This window comes from Aphanomyces invadans, assembly GCF_000520115.1.
Source record: "Aphanomyces invadans strain NJM9701 unplaced genomic scaffold supercont1.17, whole genome shotgun sequence".
NCBI classification, from domain to species: Eukaryota; Oomycota; class Saprolegniomycetes; order Saprolegniales; family Verrucalvaceae; genus Aphanomyces; species Aphanomyces invadans.
In genome coordinates this window covers 987865-988395 of record NW_008580162.1, presented here as the reverse complement: position 1 = coordinate 988395, position 531 = coordinate 987865, and positions in this window count along the sequence as shown.

Genomic DNA, 531 nt, shown 5'->3' with positions numbered 1-531 from the left:
GCACCTCGTGCTGTTGTCGAATGGACTGAGGTCGGCAGCAAGAACGCAGCTTCCAATTATAGATCGCACAAACCACACACTGGCGGTCGTCCGTGGGTGTCTCCTAATGCATTCGCGGTCTTGGAGGAACGATGGACCGTCGTATACACCGTCAACGAGACTAGACACGGTGACACATCCCTCAGCTCCCATATACTGACCTGTTCCCGAACACCAAAGACAATTGGTACAGCACCTCTGCGGAGTACGTGGCGTCTGCGAAAGTTCTGAAAGGACAATCCACGCACGTCGAAGTGCCCCTTGACGATATCCTCGCAGACTTAGCCGAGCTGGCGACTCGCTCGTCAGATGCCACTCTTCATCACCCGATTCTACTCGACGATGCGTATAGCCGTAGATCGCTCGACCTCGCGAGCCTCATCAATGCAGGCCGCGTTGATACGATTTGCGGTCACATCAGTCGCAACCCCGTCGACTTTGGCATCCAACTTCATGCTCTTTTCTCCAACGACCGCCAAACCTTTGAGTATT